This window comes from Procambarus clarkii, chromosome 38 (assembly GCF_040958095.1).
Source record: "Procambarus clarkii isolate CNS0578487 chromosome 38, FALCON_Pclarkii_2.0, whole genome shotgun sequence".
In the NCBI taxonomy this organism is placed as follows: domain Eukaryota; kingdom Metazoa; phylum Arthropoda; class Malacostraca; order Decapoda; family Cambaridae; genus Procambarus; species Procambarus clarkii.
In genome coordinates, this window is record NC_091187.1 from 43,133,398 (window position 1) to 43,154,800 (window position 21,403).

Consider the following 21,403-nt stretch of genomic DNA (forward strand, 5'->3'; position numbering starts at 1 on the left):
CCTAAGAAATTTTTTGGGTCAAATTGATTGGAAAGTCTTGGGTATGGGGTGTGGGCCGGTCTTGGAGCGAGACATGAACCCAGCGATAGGTGACTTAAATGGGGATTTCGATGTGGATTCAATACATAACTTATTTAAGAATATTCTAAACAAAGCACAGGAACGTAGTATACCATACAAATTGAATAGATCGAATACTAATGACCCAAAGTGGATAACAAAGAATTTGAAGAACCTTATAGGTAAAAAGAGAGCTTGGTACAAAAGGATTAAAAATGGGGAGGTCACTTTAGAACAGGAATTCGTACAACTGGTTAGAAATGTTAAAAAAGAGATAAGGAAAGCAAAAAGAAACTATGAAGTTCGCATAGCAGGGCAAGCAAAGACAAATCCTAAAGGGTTTTTTCAGTTATATCGTACTAAGACTAGGGAAAGGATAGGTCCATTAAAAACTGAGACAGGTCAAATAACAGATAGTGATGAAGAGATGAGTAGTATTTTTAATAAATATTTTGTATCTGTATTTACTAAAGAGGAACTTAACAATATGCCTTCAGCCGAACAAGTCTATGTGGTGGGGACGAGGACAGGTTGACGAGTTTAGCAGTTACCAGGGAGGATGTTCTTAAACAAATAGTAAAACTCAAACCAAACAAATCCCCAGGGCCGGATGAAGTGTTTGCCAGGGTGCTTAAAGAATGCAAAGAGGAGCTTTGTGACCCACTGTCAACCATATTTAATAAATCAATAGAGTCAGGCAGAGTGCCAGAGTTTTGGAAAGTTGCTAATGTGATACCAGTTTTTAAGAAAGGAGATAGATCACTTGCGTCTAACTATCGACCAATTAGCCTAACGTCTATTGTGGGAAAGTTACTCGAATCTATAATAGCAAATAAAATTCGTCTTCATCTTGAAAAACATAAATTAATAATTGAGTCGCAACATGGTTTTATAAATGGCCGTTCATGTTTAACAAATTTGTTATCTTTTTATTCTAGCATTGTTGAGGCAGTTGATAGTGGTAAGGATTGCGATGTTGTATACCTTGACTTTAGCAAAGCTTTTGATACAGTGCCACATGAAAGACTGATTTAAAAAATAGAGTCTCATGGTATTGGGGGTGCTATATTAAGCTGGATTAGGGCATGGCTATACCAAAGGAAACAGAGAGTTAGTATAAATGGAATCAAGTCAGAGTGGGAAAATGTTGTAAGTGGAGTGCCTCAAGGCTCTGTCCTGGGACCTCTGTTGTTTATAATATATATTTTTATTAGATTCAGGTTTGAGTAGCAACATTTGCAAATTTGCCGATGATACGAAAATCGGTAGGGAAATTAATTCGGAGGAGGACTCACTATCACTTCAAGTTGATCTAGATAGGGTTTTGAAATGGTCAAAGGATTGGCAGATGCAGTTTAATGCTGATAAATGTAAAGTTCTGAGGTTAGGTAATGATGATAGAGTTACAAGATACGAGCTAGATGGTGTTGTGATTGCGAAGTCGGATTGCGAAAAGGATCTGGGAGTTATGATTAGTAAGAATTTAAAACAAAAGGATCAATGCATAAATGTTCGTAATAAGGCAAATCGGACACTTGGATTTATTAATCGCAGCGTTAGTAACAAGACACCTGGTGTGGTTCTCAAGCTATATCTTGCTCTAGTTAGGCCCCATTTAGATTATGCAGTTCAGCTTTGGTCGCCATATTATAGAATGGATATAAATTCACTTGAACGTGTCCAGCGTAGGATGACTAAGTTAATTCCCCAAATTAGAAATCTTTCATGTGAAGAAAGATTAACAAAGCTTAAGTTGCATTCACTGGAAAGGCGAAGAGTTAGGGGTGACATGATAGAGGTTTACAAGTGGATGAATGGACATAACCGGGGGGATATTAATAGGGTATTAAAAGTATCAACACAGGACAGAACACGAAACAATGGATATAAATTGGATAAGTTAAGATTTAGGAAAGACTTGGGTAAATACTGGTTCAGTAACAGGGTTGTTGATTTGTGGAACCAATTGCCGCGTAACATTGTGGAGGTGGGGTCCCTCGATTGTTTCAAGCACGGGTTGGACAAGTATATGAGTGGGATTGGGTGGTTATAGAATAGGAGCTGCCTCGTATGGGCCAATAGGCCTTCTGCAGTTACCTTTGTTCTTATGTTCTTATGTTCTTAGACGTAAGGCTAATTACGTCTATGCGAACTATGAAGTTCGCATAGCAGGGCAAGCAAAGACAAATCCTGAAGGGTTTTTTCAGTTGTATCGTACTGGGACTGGGGAAAGGATGGGTCCATTAAAAACTGAGACAGGTCAAATAACGGATAGTGGTGAGGAGATGAGTAGTATTTTTAATAAATGTTTTGTATCTGTATTTACTGAAGAGGAACTTAACAATGTGCCTTCGGCCGAACAGGTCTGTGTGGGTGGGGACGGGGACAGGTTGACGAGTTTGGCGGTTACCAGGGGGGATGTTCTTAGGCAGATAGTGAAACTCGGGCCAAACAGGTCCCCGGGGCCGGATGAGGTGTTTGCCGGGGTGCTTGGGGAGTGCAAGGAGGAGCTTTGTGACCCGCTGTCAGCCATATTTGGTAAATCAATGGAGTCGGGCAGGGTGCCGGGGTTTTGGAAGGTTGCTGGTGTGGTGCCAGTTTTTGGGAAAGGAGATAGATCACTTGCGTCTGGCTGTCGACCAATTGGCCTGGCGTCTGTTGTGGGAAAGTTGCTCGAATCTGTGATGGCAAATGAGATTCGTCTTCATCTTGGGAAACATAGGTTGATGGTTGAGTCGCGGCATGGTTTTGCAAGTGGCCGTTCGTGTTTGACAAATTTGTTATCTTTTTGTTCTAGCATTGTTGAGGCAGTTGATGGTGGTAGGGGTTGCGATGTTGTGTGCCTTGACTTTGGCGGGGCTTTTGATGCAGTGCCACGTGGGGGACTGATTGGGGGGATAGAGTCTCATGGTGTTGGGGGTGCTGTATTAGGCTGGATTGGGGCATGGCTGTGCCGGGGGAGGCAGAGAGTTGGTATAGGTGGAGTCGGGTCGGAGTGGGAAGGTGTTGTAGGTGGAGTGCCTCAGGGCTCTGTCCTGGGACCTCTGTTGTTTGTAATATATATGGGTGATTTGGATTCGGGTTTGAGTAGCAGCATTTGCGGGTTTGCCGGTGATGCGGGGGTCGGTGGGGAGGTTGGTTCGGAGGAGGACTCACTGTCACTTCAAGTTGATCTGGATGGGGTTTTGAAGTGGTCAAGGGATTGGCAGATGCAGTTTAATGCTGATAAATGTAAAGTTCTGAGGTTAGGTAATGATGATAGAGTTACAAGATACGAGCTAGATGGTGTTGTGATTGCGAAGTCGGATTGCGAAAGGGATCTGGGAGTTATGATTAGTAAGAATTTAAAACAAAAGGATCAATGCATAAATGTTCGTAATAAGGCAAATCGGACACTTGGATTTATTAATCGCAGCGTTAGTAACAAGACACCTGGTGTGGTTCTCAAGCTATATCTTGCTCTAGTTAGGCCCCATTTAGATTATGCAGTTCAGTTTTGGTCGCCATATTATAGAATGGATATAAATTCACTTGAACGTGTCCAGCGTAGGATGACTAAGTTAATTCCCCAAATTAGAAATCTTTCATATGAAGAAAGATTAACAAAGCTTAAGTTGCATTCACTGGAAAGGCGAAGAGTTAGGGGTGACATGATAGAGGTTTACAAGTGGATGAATTCACATAACAAGGGGGATATTAATAGGGTATTAAAAGTATCAACACAGGACAGAACACGAAACAATGGGTATAAATTGGATAAGTTTAGATTTAGGAAAGACTTGGGTAAATACTGGTTCAGTAACAGGGTTGTTGATTTGTGGAACCAATTGCCGCGTAACATTGTGGAGGTGGGGTCCCTCGATTGTTTTCAAGCACGGGTTGGACAAGTATATGAGTGGGATTGGGTGGTTATAGAATAGGAGCTGCCTCGTATGGGCCAATAGGCCTTCTGCAGTTACCTTTGTTCTTATGTTCTAATTGGTCGATAGTTTGACGCAAGTGATTTATCTCCTTTCTTAAAAACTGGGATCACATTAGCAACTTTCCATAATTCTGGCACTCTGCCTGACTATTGATTTATTAAATATGGTAGACAGTGGGTCGCAAATCTCCTCTTTGCATTCTTTAAGCACCCTGGCAAACACTTCATCCGGCCCTGGGGATTTTTTTGGTTTGAGTTTTACTATTTGTTTAAGAACATCCTCCCTGGTAACTGCTAAACTAGTCAACCTGTCCTCGTCCTCACCCACATATACTTGTTCCGCTGAAGGCATATCGTCAAGTTCCTCTTTAGTAAACACAGATATAAAATATTTATTAAAAATACTACTCATCTCTTCATCACTATCTGTTATTTGACCTGTCTCAGTTTTTAATGGACCTATCCTTTCCCTAATCTTTGTCCGGTATAACTGGAAAAACTCTTTAGGATTTGTCTTCGCTTGCTTTGCTATTCGAACTTCATAGTTTCTTTTTGCTTTCCTTATCTCTTTTTTAGTATTTCTAACCAGTTGTACGAATTCCTGTTCTAAACTGACTTCCCCATTCTTAATCCTTTTGTACCACGCTCTCTTTTTACCTATAAGGCTCTTCAGATCCCTTGTTATCCACTTTGGATCATTAGTGTTCGATCTATTCAATTGATATGGTATACTACATTCCTGGGCTTTGCTTAGAATATTTTTAAATAGGTTATGAATTGAATCCACATCGAAAACCCCTTTTACGTCACCTATCGCTGGGTTAACGTCTAGCTCCAATACCGGCCCACACCCCATACCCAAGACTTTCCAATCTATTTGACCCCAAAAAATTCTTAGGCTATTGAAATCAGCTTTTCGAAAATCTGGCACTTTAACAGTATTTTCTCCTACAGATCTATTACATTCAATGCTAAATCTAATTTCTTTATGATCACTGTTCCCTAGCTCACTCACTATTTCCATGTCCTTAATTTGTGTTTCCCTGTTAGTTAACACTAAATCTAAAATATTATTTCCCCGCGTCGGTTCCTTAATGTGTTGCGTAAGAAAGCAATCGTCAATTAATTCTAGAAAATCTTCTGCTTCATTATTCCCTGTTTTATTCAACCAGTTTATTCCACTAAAATTAAAGTCACCCATGACATAAATACTGTTAGATCTAGATGCTCTAGATATTTCCTCCCATAGATGCTTTGCTTCCATTCTGTCTAAATTTGGTGGCCTATATGTAACTCCTATTATAATATTATTTGCTTTTTCGTTTAATTCTATCCAAATAGTTTCTGTATGTAGCTCAGTTTTGATTCCCTCTTTGAGACTACATTTCAATTTGTCCCTAACATATATGGCTACTCCCCCTCCTCGTCTAATATATCTATCTGTGTGAAATAGTTTAAATCCATTGATTTGATATTGAGCTAATAGCTCTCTATTTTCTACATTCATCCACGTTTCGGTAAGTGCAATAATATCTATTTTTTCTGTGCAGACAAGAGCATTTAAATCGTTTATTTTGTTTCTCAGACTTCTAGTGTTAGTGTAATATACCCTAAGTGAATAGTTATTTTGAGGCCCTTCTCTTTCCCTGATCATTTTGCCAATTCTTTTCTCCCACAAACACATACTTTTATTATTTCCTTCCTCCAAATCAATTCCCATACCACTATCTACTAACAGTTTAAACCCAAACAAATGCCTCTAACCACTGGTTCCAATGAGTTCGCAACAGCAACAACCCCTGCCCTCGATAGATGCACCCCATCCCGAGCATACATTTCATTTCTTCCATAGAAGTTGTCTATGAAAGATATTGCATTTGATTTGCAATATCTTTCCAACTGGCAATTGACACCAAGTGCCCTCGATATCCATTCATTTCCCACTCCCTTTCTTGGAAGAATGCCACATATGATCGGGATTCCTCCCCTGCTCCTAACTAATTCTATGGCTGTTTTATACCTTTTAATCAGTTCCTCACTCCTAACTCGACCAACATCATTTCCTCCCACGCTAATGCAAATAACGCGATTGTTCCCATTTCCAGCCATAATATCATTCATGTTGTTTATAATATCACCAATACCAGCTCCGGGATAGCAAACCCTTAACCTGTTCCCCCTATCTCTGGCACAAAACGTTCTATCCAAATACCTTATCTGGGAATCTCCCACAACTAAAGTTTGCTTAGCTACTTCCTTTACTCTCCGAGGGGTCTGTGCTTCCTTGCTCTTCGTTGCTTTCCCTTTTGTGCGATCCGCAGTCTCACCACAGCACTCGTCCTCCAAAACGTCAAATGAATTAGAAGTTGTTATGGCGTTTGAAGGCGGCTTTATCAAAGTCTTCTTAAGGCCCCTGTCTTTCACAACTCTCCAGGACGAGGTCCCTTTACTACTGGTCTCCTCCTTCGTTACTTCTCGTTGTTCTTTCAGCTGACGCACCTCCTCCCGCAGAGAGTCCAACTCTGTCCTCAGGGCTCCCACTAGAGTCACCACGTCCTTCACTACAACTTCCATATTGCTATGATAATATAACAACACTCAGGAGCTCCGGCTAACACACCCTCTCACTGAGACTGTCTGCGCCTGATTGAGACTGTCTGCGCCTGACTGAGACTGTCTGCGCCTGACTGAGACTGTCTGCGCCTGACTGAGACTGTCTGCGCCTGACTCTGAGACTGTCTGCGCCTGACCTGTCTCAGTTTTTAATGGACCTATCCTTTCCCTAGTCTTAGTTCGATATAACTGAAAAAAAAACCTTAGGATTTGACTTTGCTTGCTCTGCTATGCGAACTTCATAGTTTCTTTTTGCTTTCCTAATCTCTTTTTTAACATTTCTAACCAGTTGTATGAATTCCTGTTCTAAACTGACTTCCCCATTCTTAATCCTTTTGTACCAAGCTCTCTTTTTACCTATAAGGTTCTTCAAATTATTTGTAATCCACTTTTGATCATTAGTATTCGATCTATTCAATTTGTATGGTATACTACGTTCCTGTGCTTTGTTAGAATATTCTTAAATAAGTTATATATTCAATCCACATCGAAATCCCCTTTTCCGTCACCTATCGCTGGGTTCATGTTAGTGGAGTGCCTCAAGGCTCTGTCCTCGGACCTCTGTTGTTTATAATATATATAAATGATTTAGATTCAGGTTTGAGTTGCAACATCTTGAAAAACATAAATTAATAATTGAGTCGCAACATGGTTTTATAAATGGCCGTTCATGTTTAACAAATTTGTTATCTTTTTATTCTAGCATTGTTGAGGCAGTTGATAGTGGTAAGGATTGCGATGTTGTATACCTTGACTTTAGCAAAGCTTTTGATACAGTGCCACATGAAAGACTGATTAAAAAAATAGAGTCTCATGGTATTGGGGGGTGCTATATTAAGCTGGATTAGGGCATGGCTATACCAAAGGAAACAGAGAGTTAGTATAAATGGAATCAAGTCAGAGTGGGAAAATGTTGTAAGTGGAGTGCCTCAAGGCTCTGTCCTGGGACCTCTGTTGTTTATAATATATATAAATGATTTAGATTCAGGTTTGAGTAGCAACATTTGCAAATTTGCCGATGATACGAAAATCGGTAGGGAAATTAATTCGGAGGAGGACTCACTATCTTCAAGTTGATCTAGATAGGGTTTTGAAATGGTCAAAGGATTGGCAGATGCAGTTTAATGCTGATAAATGTAAAGTTCTGAGGTTAGGTAATGATGATAGAGTTACAAGATACGAGCTAGATGGTGTTGTGATTGCGAAGTCGGATTGCGAAAGGGATCTGGGAGTTATGATTAGTAAGAATTTAAAACAAAAGGATCAATGCATAAATGTTCGTAATAAGGCAAATCGGACACTTGGATTTATTAATCGCAGCGTTAGTAACAAGACACCTGGTGTGGTTCTCAAGCTATATCTTGCTCTAGTTAGGCCCCATTTAGATTATGCAGTTCAGTTTTGGTCGCCATATTATAGAATGGATATAAATTCACTTGAACGTGTCCAGCGTAGGATGACTAAGTTAATTCCCCAAATTAGAAATCTTTCATATGAAGAAAGATTAACAAAGCTTAAGTTGCATTCACTGGAAAGGCGAAGAGTTAGGGGTGACATGATAGAGGTTTACAAGTGGATGAATGGACATAACCGGGGGGATATTAATAGGGTATTAAAAGTATCAACACAGGACAGAACACGAAACAATGGATATAAATTGGATAAGTTTAGATTTAGGAAAGACTTGGGTAAATACTGGTTCAGTAACAGGGTTGTTGATTTGTGGAACCAATTGCCGCGTAACATTGTGGAGGTGGGGTCCCTCGATTGTTTCAAGCACGGGTTGGACAAGTATATGAGTGGGATTGGGTGGTTATAGAATAGGAGCTGCCTCGTATGGGCCAATAGGCCTTCTGCAGTTACCTTTGTTCTTATGTTCTTATCTGCAAATTTGCAGATGATACGAAGATCGGTGGGGGAATTGGCACGGAAGAAGACTCACTATCACTTCAAGTTGATCTAGATAGGGTTTTGAAATGGTCAAGGGATTGGCAGATGCAGTTTAATGCTAATAAATGTAAAGTTCTGAGGCTAGGTAGTGATGATTTGCAGAGTTACAAGATACAAGCTAGATGGTGTTGAGATTGCGAAGTCGGATTGCGAAAGGGATCTGGGAGTTATGATTAGTAAGAATTTAAAACAAAAGGATCAATGCATGAATGTTCGTAATAAGGCAAATAGGACACTGGGATTTATTAATCGATGCGTTAGTAACAAGAAACCTGGTGTGGTTCTTCAGCTATATCTTGCTCTGGTTAGGCCCCATTTAGATTATGCAATTCAGTTTTGGTCGCCGTACCATAGAATGGATATAAATTCACTTGAACGTGTCCAGCGTAGGATACCTTAAGGTTACCTTGAGGTGCTTCTGGGGCTTAACGTCCCCCGCGGCCCGGTCGTCGACCAGGCCTCCTGGTTGCCGACCTGATCAACCAGGCTGTTGGACGCGGCTGCTCGCAGACTTACGTATGAGTCACAGCCTGGTTGATCAGGTATCCTTTGGAGGTGCTTATCCAGTTCTCTCTTGAACACTGTGAGGGGTCGGCCAGTTATGCCCCTTTATGTGTAGTGATGTAGAATCTTCTTGAGGTTATCTTGAGATGATTTCGGGGCTTTTTAGTATTCCCGCGGCCCGGTCCTCGACCAGGCCTCAACCCCCAGGAAGCAGCCCGTGATAGCTGACTATCACCCAGGTACCTATTTTACTGCTAGGTAACAGGGGGCATAGGGTGAAAGAAACTCTGCCCATTGTTTCTCGCCGTTGTTGTTGAGAGAGAGGTTTTGAGAGGAGAGTTGTAGTTAAGAGAGGTTTTAGCATGTTTCTTTGAGGGTTTAGTTTGTATGTTTCCCAGATTATCCACTTGTTAATCCCATGCTCACCTTGGGTGGAAGATGACATGAAAATTCAATGGGTATGGAGCTAAGTATACTTATGCTTTCTGTCCGTGTCCTTCTCATGCCCGAAACGCTTTGCGTAATAGTGGCTTTAGGCATTGTATGTACTAGCTCTACCTATAAGTCAACCAATCTTTGTAAAAATTTATTGTATGTATGTACCTTATCTAAATAAACATTTTTTTTTTTCTTTTTTTTTTTTATTTATTCTTATCTTATTATTATTTCAAGTTGTTAGTGATGTTTGTATATTCATGTTGAATACTACATATATGTAGTAATAAAAGTACTGTTTTTGTGCTTCAAAAATCAACTTAGCATTTTTCTAACAATATAACAACTTTGTACCAACCAATTTCCATTTACTGTATCTGGAATTATTTTTGACATGTCATAAAATACAATCTTAAATCTAATAATGCAAAAAAATTTGCATAAAATTAAAATTAGCTTACAAACAACTTTCTCAAATTTATTATCACATTACCTGAGGATGACAATGATGCCATCAAAAATATTGAAACCATTGCTTATGTAACCAAAGGGTCCCTCGGCAATAATCTTTAGCAACATTTCGGACGGCAAACACGGCTGAGAAGACGAATTTGCTCAGTTTCTACAATAATTGTCAACATCATTGGCTGGTTATGGTACTCGATGCCCATGCTGAGGGTGTTGATGAGGATAGCAATAAGAATGCCCCGTGGAAAGTATCGGTGATCCACCAGCTTCTTCATACAAAGAAGCTGGTGGATCCGTGTGGATATACACACGAATTTGTGAACAAAATCTGTAGGCTAAAGAAGGCTGTTTTGTCCCCTCATCCTTCCAATCTTCATCACTCCAGTCAGCCTCTGAGTCACAGGAATCAAACTCTGAATAGTAATTTGTGAAACTTGCAGGGGCTTGATCAGCAGAAAAGAATAAAGTTGGTGAAAAGAATAAAGTTGGTGCTGAAAAGTGTTTGACTCCTTTGGCCAATGAAGAATAAAGTGTGTGGACGGAACGGGAGTCAATGCCCAAGTGTGTGGGCAAAGCAGCAGAAAGAGGACCACTAAGTGCCAGTAGTTCTCCACAAGTGAGAGAACCCTTTCCCCCTGAACCATTATTTGAGGGTGTTCGCGAGACAGAACGCAAGGAAAATTTATTCTTGTTAAGGGGTAGGAGGGCTGGGGGTAGTAGAGCAGGGGGGTAGTAGAGCAGGAGGCATAAGAGAAGGTGGTCCTGGTGTGTGAGGTGATAGGGTAAGGGCTCACGGAAATATGATGGATCTAGAGGTTCATCGTCAGTTGCGTAGTCTTCTCACTGTGACAGACATTTTTTGTTGCTGTCTTCCCAGCATGACCATGGAGAAGCACTACATCACTGAACATGACAGAGCTGCGTCGATGCTGTCGTGGGGTACAGGTGCCCTGACCACCTGGTGATGGTGGCAAGAGCTCATTGCTGCCATCCCCACTTGTACCGCTTGAGATTTTTGAGGAGAACAGGACGATGTGTGGAGGCTTGAGGATCTATGTCAGAAAATTCTGGCTAATGCGGGGAGCATTATTGTTTCTCGAGTCGTCTGGAACTTCGTGTACTTCTGGAGGTGACAAAAGCTGTGGAGATGTTGAGCTTATGTTATTCATCACAGTTAAGGCTCCACCAGGTCCAATGCCACCAACAGTAGGAGCCATGGCTACTACAGTGCTTGGCACTCCAGATGCTCCACCTTCCCGACTGGTAATGCAACCCGTTCTCACACAAGACAGCACATATATGACTTAATGCTTAAAGTCAATATGTTGAATATGATTTAGTACATATGTGATATATTTCCAGTTACCTTTTTTACCAAGGCCCAAACTCTTCCTCACGTACCAATTTACGTGTCACAGTACCCGTCCATCAACGTAGATAGCACAATAGTCGTGATTGGTTCAATTATAATGAAAATTGTAGTTACAGGTACCACATGGGTTGTGAAATTTACCTACTATTGTCCATGCTCTTAGAATATTACAGATCAGCTACTTCCTATTGAAGGCTCGTAGTTTTGTTTTGAGAAATATTAGTTGTTCTTAGTAAATTAGAATAAGCACAATAAATTATTTCATAGAATAACAGTGCTTCACCAATCAATATTATATACCATAGTTTACGCTTTAAAAATCTTTAAAGAATGTTTTGTAGGAACGCTAACAGAAAACGATGTTATGTTGGAATGTTATGGGGTAAACTACTGCAAACATGGGATCACTTCCACCCACAGGAAGGGAATGGGGTCCAATACCATCCACTGGATGTGTATGGCGTCCACTACCACCGACAGGATGGGTATGGGGCTCACAACCACCCACAGGATGGGTATGGGGTCCAATACCACCCATAGGATGAGTATGGCGTCCACTATCACCCACAGGATGGGTATTGGGCTCCATCCAACCACCCACAGAATAAGTATGGGGTCCAATAACACCCACTGGATGTGTATGGCGTCCATTGCCGCCCACAGGATGAGTATAGGGGTCCAGTATCGCCCACAGGAATTAGTTATAGAGTCCACTGCCGCCCACAGGGGTCGGTAAAGGGTCCACCACCGCCCACAGGGTTGGTAGGGGGTCAACTGCCGCCCACAGGGTCGGTAGGGGGTTCACTACCGCCCACAGGGTCGGTATGGGGTCCACTGCCACCCACAGGGTCGGTATGGGGTCCACTACCGCCCACAGGGTCGGTAGGGCGTCCACAGGGTCGGTAGGGGTCCACTACCGCCAACAGGGTTGGTAGGGGGTCCACTGCCGCCCACAGGGTCGGCAGGGGGTCCCATTACCGCCCACAGGGTCGCTATGAAGTCAACTACCGTCCATAGTGTTTGTATAGTGCCCACTACCGCCCATAGTGTTATTATGGGGTCCACTACCCCTCAGTGTCGGTATGGGGGTCCATTACTACCCATAGGGTGTGTCGGGTCTATTTTTTTCTGTATAGCAGAGGTGGCAATACTGCTTTTCCAATCTCATTTGTTGTTCAATGTAAAATATTTGTTGCTCGACTTGCAACAATTTATATATATACATATATATATATATATATATATATATATATATATATATATATATATATATATATATATGTCGTACCTAGTAGCCAGAACTCACTTCTCAGCCTACTATTCAAGGCCCGATTTGCCTAATAAGCCAAGTTTTCCTGAATTAATATATTTACTTTAATTTTTTTCTTATGAAATGATAAAGCCACCCTTTTCACTATGTATGAGGTCAATTTTTTTTATTGGAGTTAAAATTAACGTAGATATATGACCGAACCTAACCAACCCTACCTAACCTAACCTAACCTATATTTATAGGTAAGGTTAGGTTAGGTAGCCAAAAAAAGCTAGGTTAGGTTAGGTTAGGTAGGTTAGGTAGACGAAAAAACATTAATTCATGAAAACTTGGCTTATTAGGCAAATCGGGCCTTGCATAGTAGGCTGAGAAGTGCGTTCTGGCTACTAGGTACGACATATATATATATATATATATATATATATATATGTCGTACCTAATAGCCAGAACGCACTTCTCAGCCTACTATTCAAGGCCCGATTTGCCTAATAAGCCAAGTTTTCATGAATTAATGTTTTTTCGTCTACCTAACCTACCTACCCTAACCTAACCTAGCTTTTTTTGGCTACCTAACCTAACCTTACCTATAAATATAGGTTAGGTTAGGTTAGGTAGGGTTGGTTAGGTTCGGTCATATATCTACGTTAATTTTAACTCCAATAAAAAGAAATTGACCTCATACATAGAGAAAAGGGTTGCTTTATCATTTCATAAGAAAAAAATTATAGTAAATATATTAATTCAGGAAAACTTGGCTTATTAGGCAAATCGGGCCTTGCATAGTAGGCTGAGAAGTGCGTTCTGGCTACTAGGTACGACATATATATATATATATATATATATGTCGTACCTAATAGCCAGAACGCACTTCTAAGCCTACTATTCAAGGCCCGATTTGCCTAATAAGCCAAGTTTTCATGAATTAATGTTTTTTCGTCTACCTAACCTACCTAACCTAACCTAACCTAGCTTTTTTTGGCTACCTAACCTAACCTTACCTATAAATATAGGTTAGGTTAGGTTAGGTAGGGTTGGTTAGGTTCGGTCATATATCTACGTTAATTCTAAACCCAATAAAAAAAAATTGACCTCATACATAGAGAAAAGGGTTGCTTTATCATTTCATAAGAAAAAAATTAAAGTAAATATATTAATTCAGGAAAACTTGGCTTATTAGGCAAATCGGGCCTTGAATAGTAGGCTGAGAAGTGAGTTCTGGCTACTAGGTACGACATATATATATATATATATATATATATATATATAAATATATATATATATATATATATATATATATATATATATATATATATAAATATATATATATATATATATATATATATATATATATATATAAATATATATATATAATATATATATATGTCGTACCTAGTAGCCAGAACTCACTTTTTGGCCTACTATGCAAGGCCCGATTTGCCTAATAAGCCAAGTTTTCCTGAATTAATATATTTTTTTTATTTTTTTCTTATGAAATGATAAAGCTACCCATTTCATTATGTATGAGATCAATTTTTTTTATTGGAGTTAAAATTAACGTAGATATATGACCGAACCTAACCAACCCTACCTAACCTAACCTAACCTATCTTTATAGGTTAGGTTTGGTTAGTTAGCCGAAAAAGTTAGGTTAGGTTAGGTTAGGTAGGTTAGATAGTTGAAAAACAATTAATTCAGGAAAACTTGGCTTATTAGGCAAATCGGGCCTTGCATAGTAGGCTGAGAAGTGCGTTCTGGCTACTAGGTACGACATATATATATATATATATATATATAAATATATATATATATATATATATATATATATATATATATAAATATATATATATATATATATTATATATATATATATATATATAAATATATATATATATATATATATATATATATATATATAAATATATATATATATATATATATATATATTATATATATATATTTATATATATATATATATATATATATATATATATATATATATATATATATATATATATTTATATATATATATATATATATATATATATATATATATATATATATGTCGTACCTAATAGCCAGAACGCACTTCTCAGCCTACTATTCAAGGCCCGATTTGCCTAATAAGCCAAGTTTTCATGAATTAATGTTTTTTCGTCTACCTAACCTACCTAACCTAACCTAACCTAGCTTTTTTTGGCTACCTAACCTAACCTTACCTATAAATATTGGTTAGGTTAGGTTAGGTAGGGTTGGTTAGGTTCGGTCATATATCTACGTTAATTTTAACTCAAATAAAAAAAAATTGACCTCATACATAGAGAAAAGGGTTGCTTTATCATTTCATAAGAAAAAAATTATAGTAAATATATTAATTCAGGAAAACTTGGCTTATTAGGCAAATCGGGCCTTGAATAGTAGGCTGAGAAGTGAGTTCTGGCTACTAGGTACGACATATATATATATATATATATATATATATATATATATATATATATATATATATATATATATAGTATAGTGCCTTTGCAATAATGTACCAATGTGTGTATTTGTTGTATTGTATTGTTGAAATACATTGTTCACATGATATACATGTGAAATATTGTTGAAAACATCTTGATGACTTATTAAACCAAAATTATTTTTTAGTCAGAAGAAAGACAAAAACGCGAACTATATGTTAAACCTCTACCAGACAAATATTTTAAGTAAAACCGAAGATATTTGTAGTTTTATACAAGGGGCAGTTTTCATTGCTCGTCGAGTTCGAAAACCGCAGCATTCATCTCAGAACCATGCCTATTTCACACAGATTCCTTAATAAACATAATAATAATAATAATAATAATAATTTTTATTTAGGTAAGGTACATACATAAAGAGATTTTACAAAGTTTGTTTTCTTTATAGATAGAGCTAGTACATACAATGCCTAAAGCCACTATTACACAAAGCGTTTCGGGCAGAGAAACGTAAGAGTTTTATATGTCACAAGAAAGATAGAAATATAAGCTTCATTCTAAATACCTTACCATGGGCATATTTAAATTTAAAGCGAAGATACGTGTACTTTTATAATAGCCGAGCTTTGACCCCGGACAGATTGATCGACCGAGCAACTCTCTCAGAACAATGTTTATTTCAAGTGAATTCGTTAATAAACATATATGTTTTAAATGTCTCAAAAAAGGCAGACATATAAGCTTCACTTTAAACACTTTTCCATAGACATATTTAAAGTTCTAATGAAGATACATGTATATTAAAAATTACGGAGCTCCCACCCCGTACAGACTGAACGACAATACAATACAATACAATTTTATTTAGGTAAGGTACATACATACAATAAATTTTTACAAGGATTGGTTGACTTATAGGTAGAGCTAGTACATACAATGCCTAAAGCCACTATTACGCAAAGCGTTTCGGGCATGATAAACTTAAATGACAAGCTTAATACTAATTGAGCATAATGAGTAGAATGAAAACAAGAAATGAAAACATAGATGAAAAAGCAGATATTACAATTAAGTCGACAAACAGCGCTCTTTAAAGAAAAACAGACATTGGTTGACAATAGAAGGGTAAGGTAGGTTACAGGGAATTTATTAGGTATAGCTTCGTTTTTAACTTAAACTAGTTGAGAGAGGTACAGTCTTTAACATGGTTGGGAAGGTCATTCCACATTCTGGGCCCCTTGATTTGTAGAGCATTTCTAGTTTGATTAAGTCGTACTCTAGGAATATCAAAACTGTATTTATTTCTGGTATGGTGCTCATGGGTTCTGTTACAACCTTCTATGAAGCTTTTGAGATCAGGATTGGCATTATAGTTTAGCGTTTTATATATGTATAATACACATGAGAGAATGTGCAGTGACTTAATGTCTAACATATTCAGAGATTTGAGTAGGGGTACCGAGTGATGTCTGGGGCCAGAATTGGATATTGTCCTAATAGCAGCTTTGTGTTGAGTAATTAGAGGACGTAAGTGATTTTGGGTAGCAGAGCCCCAAGCACAAATACCGTAGTTGAGATATGGATAGATAAGGGAGTAATAGAGAGTCACCAGGGCAGGGCGTACGTGGTACATAATATCTGATCTTAGAAAGAATGCCCACAGTTTTTGAAACTTTTTTTGATATGTTTAGAATGTGTCCCTGGAAATTCAGCTTGTGGTCAATGAGAATGCCAAGGAATTTGCCATCTAATTTGTTACAAATTTGGGTATTGTTTATTTTGAGATTTATTTGATTAGAGGATTTATTGCCAAACAGAATATAGAAAGTTTTGTCAATGTTAAGGGTGAGTTTGTTGGCAGTTAGCCACAGATGGACTTTATTTAGCTCAGTATTTACTGTGGCATTTAGAGCAAGGGGATCAGGACTGGAGTAAATGAAGGTTGTGTCGTCAGCAAATAGAATTGGTTTGAGGTGTTGGGAGGCATTTGGAAGGTCATTAATGTAGATGAGAAAGAGGAGAGGGCCAAGTATGCTGCCCTGAGGAACACCAATGTTGATGGGTAGGGTGGGAGAAATTGTATTATTCACAGAAACATATTGGAGCCTGTCAGTAAGGTAGGATTTGAGGTATTGTAGGGAGTGTCCTCTGACTCCAAAATGATGTAATTTAAGAAGAAGGTTTTGGTGGTAGACAGTATCAAAAGCTTTACGCAGGTCCACAAATAACCCAACAGGGAACTCTTTTTTATCAAGAGCTGTATGAATCGAGTTAAGCATACTAATAAGTGCATCGTTAGTGCTTGTTTTGGGTCTGAAGCCATATTGGCAAGGGCTAAGTATATTGAGTTTGGCTAGATATGAGTAAAGCTGCTTATAGATTAGTTTTTCAAAAATTTTTGACAAGTTTGGCAGGATTGATATAGGTCTGTAGTTGTTAACATCTGTGAGATCACCACATTTGTGGACAGGCGTTACTCTCGCTTTTTGAGTGTTGAGTGTGCTTAGCTGAAAAGGCTTAACAAAACTAAAACCTACTGTATAATGCAAGGTATAAGTTTGTATACTTGCACCACATGACTCGTCTCAAGTTTAAGCTTAAGACGGTGTAGTGTTATTCCCTAAACTAGTAAATTAGGTGTTAATCCATTACCTCCCCCACACGCACGTGTGTTTACGCTAAACAATCCTGAACTGCAGCTGTTCATAGTAACTGTTCTTCGTTTAAAAATCTTTATAATATATTGTCATAGACTTCTCAAATTATTCAGACTAAAAAAAATATATTTAAATATAGGTATTGAAGTTTCTAGACATTCTAGCAGAAACAATAGTTTAACTTCCTTTACTACAGGAAGTGGTGACCAACACAGGAGGCGGTTGGGACAATACAACCAGCGAGTTCGTGGTTCCTGTTGCAGGACGTTATTTATTCATTTTCGGCGCTATTAGTGACCAGACCAGCAACTTTGCGTGAGTAGAAACACTCAACACAAATTGAATAGATCGAATACTAATGACCCAAAGTGTATAACAAAGAATTTGAAGAACCTTATAGGTAAAAAGAGAGCTTGGTACAAAAGGATTAAAAATGGGGAGGTCACTTTAGAACAGGAATTCGTACAACTGGTTAGAAATGTTAAAAAAGAGATAAGGAAAGCAAAAAGAAACTATGAAGTTCGCATAGCAGAGCAAGCAAAGACAAATCCTAAAGGGTTTTTTCAGTTATATCGTACTAAGACTAGGGAAAGGATAGGTCCATTAAAAACTGAGACAGGTCAAATAACAGATAGTGATGAAGAGATGAGTAGTATTTTTAATAAATATTTAAATATTTTGTATCTGTATTTACTAAAGAGGAACTAAACAATATGCCTTCAGCCGAACAAGTCTATGTGGGTGGGGACGAGGACAGGTTGACGAGTTTAGCAGTTACCAGGGAGGGTGTTCTTAAACAAATAGTAAAACTCAAACCAAACAAATCCCCAGGGCCGGATGAAGTGAAGTGTGGATGAAGTGACACAGTCGGTCAGGTGAAGTCACAGTGAGAGGTTGTGTTAACCGGAGCTCCTGAGTGTTGTTATATTATCATTGCAATATGGAAGTTGTAGTGAAGGACCTGGTGACTCTAGTGGGAGCCCTGAGGACAGAGTTGGACTCTCTGCGGGAGGAGGTGCGTCAGCTTAAAAAACAACGAGAAGTAACGAAGGAGGAGACCAGCAGTAAAGGGACCTCGTCTTGGAGAGTTGCGAAAGACAGGGGCCTTAACAAGACTTTGATAAAGCCGCCTTCAAACGCCATAGCAACTTCAAATTCATTTGACGTTTTGGAGGACGAGTGCTGTGGAGAGACTGTGGATCGCGCAAAAGGGAAAGCAACGAAGAGAAAGGAAGCGCAGGCCCCTCAGAAAGTAAAGGAAGTACCTAAGCAAACATTAGTTGTGGGAGATTCCCAGATAAGGTATTTGGATAGAACGTTTTGTGCTAGAGATAGGGGGAACAGGTTAAGGGTTTGCTATCCCGGAGCTGGCATTGGTGATATTATAAACAACATGAATGATATTATGGCTGGTAATGGGAACAATCCCATTATTTGCATTAGCGTGGGAGGAAATGATGTTGGTCGAGTCAGGAGTGAGGAACTGATTCAGAGGTATAAAACAGCCATAGAGTTAGTTAGGAGCAAGGGAGGAATCCCGATCATATGTGGCATTCTTCCAAGAAAGGGAGTGGGAAATGAATGGATATCGAGGGCACTTGGTGTCAATTGCCGGCTGGAAAGATATTGCAAATCAAATGCAATATCTTTCATAGACAACTGGGAACACTTCTATGGAAGAAATGAAATGTATGCTCGTGATGGGGTGCATCTATCGAGAGCTGGGGTTGTTGCTGTTGCGAACTCGCTAGAAGAAGTGGTTAGAAGTGTTTGTTTGGGTTTAAACTGTTAGTAGATAGAGGTATGGGAATTGATTTGGAGGAAGGAGGTAATAAAAGTATGTGTTTGTGGGAGAAAGGAATTGGCAAAACGATCAGGGAAAGAGAAGGTCCGCAAAATAACAATTCACTTAGGGTATATTACACTAACAGTAGAAGTCTAAGAAATAAAATTAACGAATTAAATGCTCTTGTCTGCACAGAAAAAATAGATATTATTGCACTTACCGAAACGTGGATGAATGTAGAAAATAGAGAACTATTAGCTGAATATCAAATATATGGATTTAAACTATTTCACACAGATAGATATATTAGACGAGGAGGTGGAGTAGCCATATATGTTAGGGACAATTTGAAATGTAGTCTCAAAGAGGGAATCAAAACAGAGCCACACACAGAAACTATTTGGATTGAATTAAACGAAAAAGCTAATAATATTATAATAGGAGTAATATATAGGCCACCAAATTTAGACAGAATGGAAGCAAAGCATCTATGGGATGAAATATCTAGAGCATCTAGATCTAACAGTATTTATGTCATGGGTGACTTTAATTTTAGCGGAATAAACTGGTTGAACAAAACAGGGAATAGTGAAGCAGAAGATTTTCTAGAATTAATTGACGATTGCTTTCTTACGCAACACATTAAGGAACCAACACGGGAAAATAATATTTTAGATTTAGTGTTAACTAACAGGGAAACGCAAATTAATGACATCGAAATAGGGAGTGAGCTAGGGAGCAGTGATCACAAAGAAATCAGATTTAGCATAGAATGGAATAGACCAGTAGGAGAAAATTCTGTTAAAGTGCCAGATTTTCGAAAAGCTGATTTTAATAGCCTAAGAAATTTTTTGGGTCAAATTGATTGGAAAGGCTTGGGTATGGGGTGTGGGCCGGTCTTGGAGCGAGACATGAACCCAGCGATAGGTGACTTAAATGGGGATTTCGATGTGGATTCAATATATAACTTATTTAAGAATATTCTAAACAAAGCACAGGAACGTAGTATACCATACAAATTGAATAGATCGTATACTAATGACCCAAAGTGGATAACAAAGAATTTGAAGAACCTTATAGGTAAAAAGAGAGCTTGGTACAAAAGGATTAAAAATGGGGAGGTCACTTTAGAACAGGAATTCGTACAACTGGTTAGAAATGTTAAAAAAGAGATAAGGAAAGCAAAAAGAAACTATGAAGTTCGCATAGCAGGGCAAGCAAAGACAAATCCTAAAGTTTTTTTTCAGTTATATCGTACTAAGACTAGGGAAAGGATAGGTCCATTAAAAACTGAGACAGGTCAAATAACAGATAGTGATGAAGAGATGAGTAGTATTTTTAATAAATATTTTGTATCTGTATTTACTAAAGAGGAACTTAACAATATGCCTTCAGCCGAACAAGTCTATGTGGGTGGGGACGAGGACAGGTTGACGAGTTTAGCAGTTACCAGGGAGGATGTTCTTAAACAAATAGTAAAACTCAAACCAAACAAATCCCCAGGGCCGGATGAAGTGTTTGCTAGGGTGCTTAAAGAATGCAAAGAGGAGCTTTGTGACCCACTGTCAACCATATTTAATAAATCAATAGAGTCAGGCAGAGTGCCAGAGTTTTGGAAAGTTGCTAATGTGATACCAGTTTTTAAGAAAGGAGATAGATCACTTGCGTCTAACTATCGACCAATTAGCCTAACGTCTATTGTGGGAAAGTTACTCGAATCTATAATAGCAAATAAAATTCGTCTTCATCTTGAAAAACATAAATTAATAATTGAGTCGCAACATGGTTTTATAAATGGCCGTTCATGTTTAACAAATTTGTTATCTTTTTATTCTAGCATTGTTGAGGCAGTTGATAGTGGTAAGGATTGCGATGTTGTATACCTTGACTTTAGCAAAGCT

General features: G+C 38.5%; 1 pseudogene; it reads right to left on the minus strand.

Moving 5' to 3' along the window:
- Positions 1 to 9,973: 9,973 nt before the first annotated feature.
- LOC123749461 (uncharacterized) overlaps positions 9,974 to 21,403 on the minus strand; it is a 197,691-nt pseudogene continuing 186,261 nt past the window's right edge.